The sequence below is a fragment of the Neovison vison genome, chromosome 5, assembly GCF_020171115.1.
Source record: "Neovison vison isolate M4711 chromosome 5, ASM_NN_V1, whole genome shotgun sequence".
NCBI lineage: Eukaryota > Metazoa > Chordata > Mammalia > Carnivora > Mustelidae > Neogale > Neogale vison.
This window is the reverse complement of record NC_058095.1, coordinates 59,359,966-59,369,317: the sequence shown is the minus strand read 5'-3', so window position 1 is coordinate 59,369,317 and position 9,352 is coordinate 59,359,966.

Below are 9,352 nucleotides of genomic sequence, written 5' to 3'. Positions count from 1 at the left end.
CCTGTCAGTAGAAGCAGATAGGGGAAGGGGCTGGTGGAGTCATCCAAAGGTTTTTCTCTTCATATGCCTGGTGCCTGGGTGCACGTTATCCAAGTGGCTCAGATATCTGGGGTCTGGTCAGTCCTGTCTCTCCAGATTTGGTTCCTCACAGCATCTCAGAGTCATTGGGCTTTTCACAGAGCAAGTGTTTTAAGAAATACGAAGTGAAGGGCATCTGGGTGGCTCAGTGGGTTAAGTGTCTGCCTCTGTTAGGTCATGATCCCAGGGTCCTGGGATTAAAGGAGGATTGGGCTCCCTGTCAGCAGAGAGTCTGCTTCTCCCTTTGCCCCTCACCCCCTGCTCATACTCTCTCTCTTGCTCTGCATTCTCTCTCTCAAATAAGTAAATACAATCTTTAAAAAAGAAAGAGGAAGAGACATACACAGTTTCAGACAAAATGCACACCAATTATCTGCACAGATAAAAGTAGTTCTTAATCAAAAAAAAAAAGATACTTTAAACAAGGATTGTGAGGCACTAAAAAAAAAAAAAAAAAAAAAAAAAATTCAGAAGCCTGAAAGAGAAAATGAAGGATACGTAAACACAAAATAAATAATCTCAGAGGGGGAGAAAGAGCTAATTCAAGGAGAAGATGGGCTGTTTAAAAACATTCTTATTTCTGCTTATAGGTTTGGGCAGATATTGTAACCACCAATTAAGAGCAGTATCTTAGGGGCAACTGGGTGGCTCAATGGGTTGAGCCTCTGCCTTCAGCTCGGGTCATGATCTCAGGTCCTGGGATCGAGTCCCACATCGGGCTCTCTGCTCCATGGGGAGCCTGCTTCCTCCTCTCTCTCTCTCTGCCTGCCTCTCTGTCCACTTGTGATCTCTCTCTATCAAATAAATAAAATCTTAAAAAAAAAAGAGCAGTATCTTATGAGAATGCACAATTAGAGAACAAAAAAGAAATTTCAAAACTAAGATATTATTACAATAGTGAAGGTTTCAGTAGACAGTTTGAATAATAAATTGTACAGAGATGAAGATTAAGTTTTTGATCTGGCAATAAAATCAAGGAAATCTCAGGGCACCTGGATGGTTCAGTTGTTAAGGGTATGCCTTCCACTCAGGTCATGATCCCAGGGTCCTAGGACCAAGCCCCACCTAGGGCTCCCTGCTTGGTGAAAACCCTGCTTCTTCTCCCTCTCCTGTTCCCCCTGCTTGTATCCCCTCTCTCGCTGTGTCTCTCTCTATCAAATAAGTGAATTTGAAAAATCTTTTTTAAAAAAATCAAGGGTGGGGCACGCCTGGGTGGCTCAGTCGTTAAGCGTCTGCCTTCAGCTCAGGTCATGGTCCCAGGGTCCTGGGATCGAGCCCCGCATTGGGCTCCCTGCTCAGCAGGAAGCCTGCTTCTCCCTCTCCTACTCCCTCTGCTTGTGTTCCCCTCTCTTGCTGTGTCTCTTTCTGTCAAGTAAATAAAAAAATAAAAATTAAAAAAAAATCAAAGAAATCTCTCAGAATCTGGAGCCAGAACATAAATAAAAGGCAAAGGAAAAGTTAAGAGACACAAATGGCAAATCTAGGAGACTTGACAATAATCTAGTAGACCTAGGAGGAATACTAGAAGCATAAAAATATAAAGTATAGTTAAGGACACTAAAGATAATAAAGTTCCCCAAGACTAGACATGACTCTTAAGATTTAACATCTGCTGGGTATGAAGAAGGATAATTGAGAAGACAACCCACATAGAGACCTACCCTGCTGACATGCCCTAACTCAAAGGACAAAGTGAACAGCCTTACAGCATCTAGAGAGAAAAAGGAGGTCACTGATAGGGAAAGGTGAGCATACTGACATTTGTTTCTGGTCGACAATACTGGGTTTTAAGTAAAGGAGCAATATATTCAAACTTCTAAGAGAAATTATTTTGAGTCTAGAATTCTATACCTAGCTAAGCTATTAATAAAATGCAAGGACCACACCAAAAAAAAAAAAAAAAAAGAAAGAAAGAAAGAAAAAAAAAAAAAGCTTATGGGCAAACAAGGACCCAGTAAGTGTGTCACCTGCATTCCCTATAGGGGAAGGGAATGCTTCCCAAAGTCCTATCACAAAATGAAGAGTAACTGTAGGGGGAAGGTTGATATGACACACACTGAGCTGGGGCAGCTGAATATGCTTCAGAAGTAGAAGAAAAGAGAAAGAATGACAAAGAATATTTTGGACTGGAGTGCATGGAAATTATAGAGCCAAGACTGAGTAATCTTTTAAAAGTTACAACCACAAAAATGGGGTCAAAATACAAGTAGCAAAAAAGAAAAAAAAAATTGTGTCTGTATGACAAAGGACTAATCTTCTTAGGATGGAGACCACTTTTAAAAGATGATTTCTAGGGGCGCCTGTGTGGCTCAATGGGTTAGCCCTTTGCCTTTGGCTCAGATCATGATCTCAAGGTCCTGGTATGGAGCCCCACATTGGGCTCTCTGCTTAGCAGGGAGCCTGGTTTCCCACCTCCACCACTCCCCCGCCCCCCCCACCCCCCCCCCGCCTTTCTCTCTGGCTACTTGTGATCTCTCTGTGTCAAATAAATAAATAAAATATTTTTTTAAAAAGATGATTTTTTAAGTGGGATAGAAATGGAAAAATGAGTAGTTATCATAAATGGGCAAATCAAAAGAAAAGAAGGGAGGGACCAAAAAAAAAAACAACAACAAAACAGATAAAGGGTGACTTTACAGACTGAATATTTGTGTCCCCTTGCCTCAAATTCAGACATTCAATCCTAACACCCCTAATGTGATGGGTTAGGAGGTGACACCTTTAGGAGGTGATAAGGTCATGACAATAGAACCTCATGATGGGATTAGTATCCTTCTAAAAGAGACTCCAGACAGCTCTCCTGATTTTCCACCACTGGAGGCATAGCAAGAGACTGACCCTCTAGAACCAGGAAGCAGGTTCTCACCAGATCCCGTATTTGCCAGCACCTTGATTTTGGACTTTCTAGTCTTCAGAACTGTGAGGTAGGGGAGGAGTTTGTTCTGTAAGCCACCCAGTGTACAGTATTTTTATTCTAGCTGCCCCTCACAGACTAAGACGGTGATATTCTCTCAATTTCCCACAAGGCTGTTCCTGAAAATTCAGCCTGAGCAGGAGGATTTTGCTTACTGTCTGGGGCTCACGCGGGTCAGGTCTAGAGGGTTGGGATGCGTTGATACTCAAGGGAGGCCCTCAGGCAGGGAAGGGATTGCATGGAGAAAGCAGGGGACGTATTTTTGAAAAACTGTCCCACGTGTGAAACTTGGAGAAGAAAAGTCGGACTAAGGAGAATTTTTAGGAAGTCTGATTCTGCTAAGTGCATCAGTGTTGTAGGCATTTAATTAATATTTAGTTAATAATTATCACATTTATCCTTGTCGTGACCTGAAAACCAGCTTGCTTACCAGTCAGAATGTGGGGAGCTCTGAACACCAGTCAGGTTCATGTTTTCCACGGGCCCTTCCAACCACACTCTGTTGACTTCCCATCCCTTCAGGCCCAACCTGGGCCCACTGTCTGACTTTCTGGTTGCTTTTGGTTATTAAAAATCCAACCAGGCTTAAGACCAAATACCCCATTATAAATTCTTTCCTCGCTCTCAGCCTTGGGGCCTTACAGTGTGGTGGGAGGCCACGGTCTCTGTCTGGGATCTCTTTTCCCCACATTTCCACATTTCATTCTTCCAGGAGGGTGCAGAGCAATGAGAGAGACCCTGGAGATGACCTTCCCTAGCTGTCAACTTGGTAAAGGATCCTGGCCTCATGCGGTCCTCTTCGTTCCATTCTGTTTCTGTTGGTCTCCAGAAATGGCGGTGGCATCCGGGTAGAGGGGTGCTCTGTGTTCCTGGGATAATGTGCACCTCTGTGGAATCTCTACGTATCACTCACATCCTCCTTGTCCTCCTTCGGACCTGCTAGGGGTTCATGCTCTCAACCTTGCTCCTGCCAGGTATGGTCATGCTTGCTTTGGCCAAGCCCTGGGCACAGCCTCCCCATCTGCCCACTCTTCTCACCAAGATAGCCCTCCAGTGATGCTCTAGGATTTCGAAGTGCCTCTTCTCGCTCTTGGAGGGCCTTGGAGGTACAGGGTGTCACACTTCCCTCCTCTTTTAGGCCCCACTGCCCACTGACTGAAGGTTTCGCCTGCAAGCTTCTTGCTTTAGAAACCTCCAGAGAACAAGGCATTGGTCACTTTGCTCATACCATGCCCCAGGACATGGTCAGATGTCCTCAGGAATCACGGCACACACCTGCCCCATCCCAGTATGGCTCCCAGTTCTTTCCTGCAGGGACTGGTGATCCCTCCCTGGGGTGTCCTTGGAGCCCTCTGTCCCCACCTCTCACTTGGCGTTTTGTTTTGTTTTGTTTTGTTTTGTTTTGTTTTGTTTTGTGGGAGGGGAAAAGAATAAGGCCCTGCCACCCTGGGAAGGAGGAGTGTCCCTCCCCACAGACACTGCATTTCAAATCTCGACCATTTTCCCATTAGTCCATTCTTGCCACAATGCCCTGCCCACGCATTGTGGGACAACAGAGAGCCTCCCTCTCTTGACTGTGGATCCCAGAACCACTCAGTTCCCCACCGGGGCCCCGTCCTTCGGATCCACCTCTGCCAAGCCAGGACTGGCAGCCACCCAGGACGAAAGCCACATAGCTTTCTTGACTGGCCATTCATACACCAAAATGGTTTCATTCAGAGTTGCCCCCCCACCCCTTTACCTTTGAAAAGATGAGAGCATTCGTTAACATATGACTTGATGTAAAAGCATAACTAGAAATCCTAACAAGAGTCCAACCTTTAAAGGGTTCCAATTGAACATCTCCAGTTATTTCATCCGAGCAGTTTCTCTACCAATTCTCAAAACTACATTTATGTCTTTAAGGTAAATACCCAGTAGTGTGATTGCTGGGTTGTAGGGTATCTCTATTTTCAACTTTCTGAGGAACCTCCATACTGTTTTCTCAAGGGGGAATGTGTATTTTAAACAAACATCTCGGATGCTTCTGATGCTCAGCTCCACAACCCCACTGTCTAAGAATTCTACTTAGGGCCCGGTTGATGTCTCCCAAGAGCCACCACCACTGAATGTACCTGCACAAGACGATTCATTATTGTGCTCCCCCCAAGTATGGAAAATGGAGAGATAACGATAAGCTGAAATGCCAGGGCTCCCAAATCTATAAAAATAAGCTGTTATTATTATAATATATAAAGATTAAAAATGACTGTATTTATATCTAATTTTTGAGGTAGTCTTGGAGAAATTGCGGAATGAAAAAACCTAAACTAAATATTACGCTCCTACTAATGCAACTGTTCTCAATTTCTGCCTAATGCAATTGCCAGTTTTCTCCTCGTTCTAAATTATGGATTTGCTGTAAATCCTTTTCCAGTATCATAGACTTTCTTGGGGTGTACTTGTGATTTCTGTAATCACTGGGGATGATTTAAAAATCCTTATGGGTGCCTGGGTGGCTCAGTGGGTTAAGTCTCTGCCTTTGGTTCAGGTCATGGTCTCCGGGTCCTGGAATTGAGCCCTGTATTGGGCTCTCTGCTCAGCAGGGAGCCTGCTTCACCCTCTCCCTCTGCCTGCCTCTTTGCCTACTTGTGCTCTCTTTCTCTCTGCCAAATAAAAAAAAAAAATCTTAAAAAGAAATAAAAATAAAAATCTTTCCATGGGTCACCTAGGTGGCTCAGTCGTTAAGCATCTGCCTTAGGCTCAGGTCATGATCTCAGGGTCCTGGGCTCCAGCCCCCTATCAGGTTCCTTGTTCAGCAGGGAGTCTGCTTCTCCCTTTCCCTCTGCAGCTCCCCTGACTTGTGCTCTCTCTCTGGCAAATAAAATATAGGTGTCCCAGTGACAATACTTTTAATGCCTAAAATACTACTAATGCCAAAGAGACATATTTTGGGGTAGCAAATTCTACCCTCTTCATAATCAATTCAAAGACAATTTCTGGGAGTGCCTGGCTGGCTCAATCAGTAGAGCACGCAACTCTTGATCTCAGGATGGCTCGTTCAAGTCCCAGGTTGGGTAAAGAGATTACTTAAAAATAATTAAACCTTAAAAAAAGAAAGTGCTGTCCCTCCTAAGGAACAGCAGATCGGTAAGAAAAGCTCCAAAAACGGAGTCTAATTTACCCTTTTGTAAGAGACATTTACATTTATAAGAGAAATTTCCATTTGTAAAGGTGTCTCGTTTCCGTTCCAGGAATAGAAGGATGACTAAGTATCCAGAAACTCTTATCAATGGGAACAGGCTAAGACGTAAATCTGCATAACAATTTTCCCTTGTTTATGGGGCTTTTCCTGATAGCCTCCCAGATCTGGCTGCAGACCCTCTGACATTTTTTGTCTTCAGCAGATTACTTAAAGATTGGCTGGGGTCCTTTCCAAGTGTTACTCGGTTTTTCTGGGTCTTCCCCATGCATATAGGAACTTGAGATGTTATAAACGTTCTGTTTGTTTTTTCCTGTTTGTCTTTTATTAATGGCAGTGGGGAAGAACCTAGAAGAATAGAGGAAAAAAGGATTTTTCCTCCCTCACAGTTATCTATTCCCCCCACCCACCCCCACCATCCTCAATCTTGGAAACATAATTGAAATATAGCATCTGAGCCCTTAAGTCATGACCTGAGGGGGATTCTTGGCTGGTGGGTACCGACAGGGTGTCCTTTTGCTGAAGCTGGCTGTCCCAGGACTCAGAGTTGGAGACAAAGAGTTCTGTAGAACAGAGATAAGGAAAAGACCTGCCAGGTCAATTTTGAAGACAAAGGGATGGGGATAGAGGAACAGACACCAGCACACACCCTAGACGTCCGGAGGGGCAGGTGGGGAGCTAGTAACAGCGCCTTTTAGGAGAGTTTAAAGCAAAGCCAGGTCAGAAAGGAAAGCCACAAGTGGTTTTTCTGTGGATAAGAAGCTGGTGGGGAGGAAGAAATTCCTCTGCCCTTCAAGTCCTTCTAGCAAGACTAAGAATCAAGTTCACGCGAGACAGATGGACAGGAGAAAATCACATTTTATTGTGTGCATATGTGGAATCCACATGATGTGGGAAACAAAGGCAGAAGAAAAATCATTACATTTCCTTACTACCTACAGCCCATTGACAAATCCTTGAAACAGGCAGAGTGACATTACTCTAGGGACTCAACGGCCTCAATGTACTTGGTGAGGGCAAAAGGCAATCCTAGCCTGAACCACCCCCCCCCAACCAGGATCCTGTAAGTCTACTGTAACTAACGTGTGAAAATTCCTTTGGAAACTTCCTTGCTCTCTAAACCCCTCAGATACATGCTGACAATCATCCCCCAAGCATATGACCCACTGATAAACACCTGAAGGGTCTCATGACTCAGGTTTTATTAGACAGTAATAAATGACCTTTTCCCATCAACAGCTAGCCCTCTTAAGGTCCTGGAACCCTTGCTTCCAAAATTCCTTAGAGACTTATGCTCCCCCTAACCTCCTCCCAACTTGGAAGTATATAATGGGCCACGCCTCATGACCCTGGTGCAGCTCTTTCTGCCTACAGAACCTGTCCCCAATGCTTTAATAAAATCACTTTTTTGCACCAAATGTGTCTCAAGAATTCTTTCTTGGCAATTGACTTTTAACCCTAACATCATCTTTCCTACATCACATACAGACATTCCAAAGTACAGGCAAAAGGAGGTGTGTAGGTCATTCTCAACTAAGAACTGGATAAGAGTCTGGGACTTCAAAGGCAAGGAATGCAATTCATGGGAGATGAAAAAGAGTTAAATGTTTGTTGAATAAATGTGTGCTGAACCACTCAGAACAAATGGGACATAGAGGACTTGGATCCAAAGGGTCTCGCCGTGTTCCTCCCTGCCTCCTTCGTTTGTATCCTAAGGTGGCTCTGTATGGTAATAGCTCTTCTCCTGGGGAAGGTCCTCTATCTAAATTCTTTTATGCAGTTGTGGGGGAGGAGGTAAAGAGCTTTTCCTGAATTTTCAGGGTTTTGATTGCTTTTTAAGTCAAAATAATTTTCATGGCACATCTTGGGGTGTCCTGCCTTTGGTCCCTACAAAGTTGTTAACCCGTGGCTCTCCAGGCTTAAGGAAGTAGCTGGGAGTCAGTCCCTCCATGGTGCAGTAACTGGGGTCTGGGGATTCATGCTCAGAACCCACCTCCTCGGGGCAGCTGTGGACAGGGGGTCCCTTGCACTGCCCTGGACATCTCAATGCCAGTTGACTAGGCTCACAGTGTTTCCCAGCCCAACTCCTTGGCTCCCCAGAGCTCAGAACTCCCACTGGATTGGGGGAGGGGGCGTCTCCTGGGTCCTGGAGAGAGGGCACTGACTTATCAGGCAGGATGTGACCTCAAACAAATTGAACAAATGCATTAGAGCTTCAGTGGTTTTGGCAATGATTATAGTCAGGGTCACCACTGAGATCACTTCTACCTCTGCAAGGGATACCATCTTCTGCAAATCTGTGCTGTTTTCCTCTTTACAGAGGCAGCCTTTCCTCCTCCCCCGCCCTGCTTGCCACCCCCTCCTTGGTAAGGCCCAGATCACTTCATCTGACCTTGACCCTTGACACCTGCTAGGCTAGATCCAGAAGAGGAAGCCACTTCAAGGTTCGCACAGCTGGCTTGGGACAGATAGCAGAACACCTGCGACTCCTGGGGCCACTCGATACTCTGTGTGTGGCTCCAAATAGCTTTGTCTTCCTGTTTTTCTTTTTCTAACACTAGGAACGATGGGTTGGCTCCTGAGAGTTTCTAGAACAAGAAGAGCTATGTGTTTGCAGTGCGAAGAGCTCGCAAGTGGCAGGAACCACGGGCCAGACACAGCCGTCTGAACCCCTCGTGGACTCCCTGCCCAAACGTGTCCCAGCAGACACCCACAACTCCCTCCCCTCCAGCATCTGAGCACCGGGCACCCGGAGGGGTCATCCTGACTCGCAAAGTGAAAATTGGTTGGTGGTGGCTCACGCCAGGAGCCACTGAATCCCAGCCATCAGTTGAGACATTACTGCAAATAGCAACTTTTCTGTTGTAAGTGGAGCTGGAGAGGAGGGGCTGTTCTCCAGCAGACCGCCTCAGACTGCCCTGGAATTGTCGGCAGGCATGGGCACTGCAGCAGTGGCCTTTTCCTCCTCATTCGGTGAGCTTGCCCTAAAGGAGGTCATGATTGATGCTGGGGAGCTTCCTGGAACTCACCCCTCTTAAACCGAAATCGCAGAGATCCCCGCGTCTGCTGTTCCTTCTCTGCCTGTGTGGCCGCTCTGGTGCTGGAATCCGAAAATGCTTGAATTAAACGGAACCCCAGCCATCACCTCCTATCCTGCTCTTTTCATTTCACAGATGATG